Source organism: Myotis brandtii, unplaced genomic scaffold, assembly GCF_000412655.1.
Source record: "Myotis brandtii unplaced genomic scaffold, ASM41265v1 scaffold274, whole genome shotgun sequence".
Lineage (NCBI taxonomy): Eukaryota > Metazoa > Chordata > Mammalia > Chiroptera > Vespertilionidae > Myotis > Myotis brandtii.
Window position 1 is genome coordinate 1,911,470 of NW_005360425.1, and position 300 is coordinate 1,911,769.

Sequence of the window (300 nt, forward strand, 5' to 3'; positions counted from 1 at the left end):
CGCCTGCGCGGCCTGCCGCGAGGCACCACGGGACTCGTGGTCCGGCCGTCAAGGGTAACTGCCCCCTCCCTCCCATAAACGTCGGACTACAACACCCAACAGCCCCGCTGGCAGCACCGCCCCTTAGTTCTGCTGGACTACAACTCCCAGAGTACTCCGCGCGCGGTTAATTTGCAGAGCCTGTCTTCCCCTAGACTGCATACAGGCCACTGGGTGGCGTCCGCACCTTACGGTAATTCTGTATCAATCACATACTTCCCCCCTCCTCCCCACACCCCCGCCCCCACTCAGAAATGCTCC

At 62.3% G+C, this 300-nt stretch overlaps 1 protein-coding gene across 1 annotated transcript in view; it reads right to left on the reverse strand.

Moving 5' to 3' along the window:
* Positions 1-4, reverse strand: part of TRAPPC3 (trafficking protein particle complex 3) — an 11,113-nt gene extending 11,109 nt beyond the window's left edge. The window contains exon 1 of the mRNA XM_005868589.2: positions 1-4. This exon is cut by the window's left edge and continues 154 nt beyond it. The gene's annotated coding sequence lies outside the window, so the exon portion shown is untranslated.
* Between the last annotated feature and the right edge of the window lie 296 nt (positions 5-300).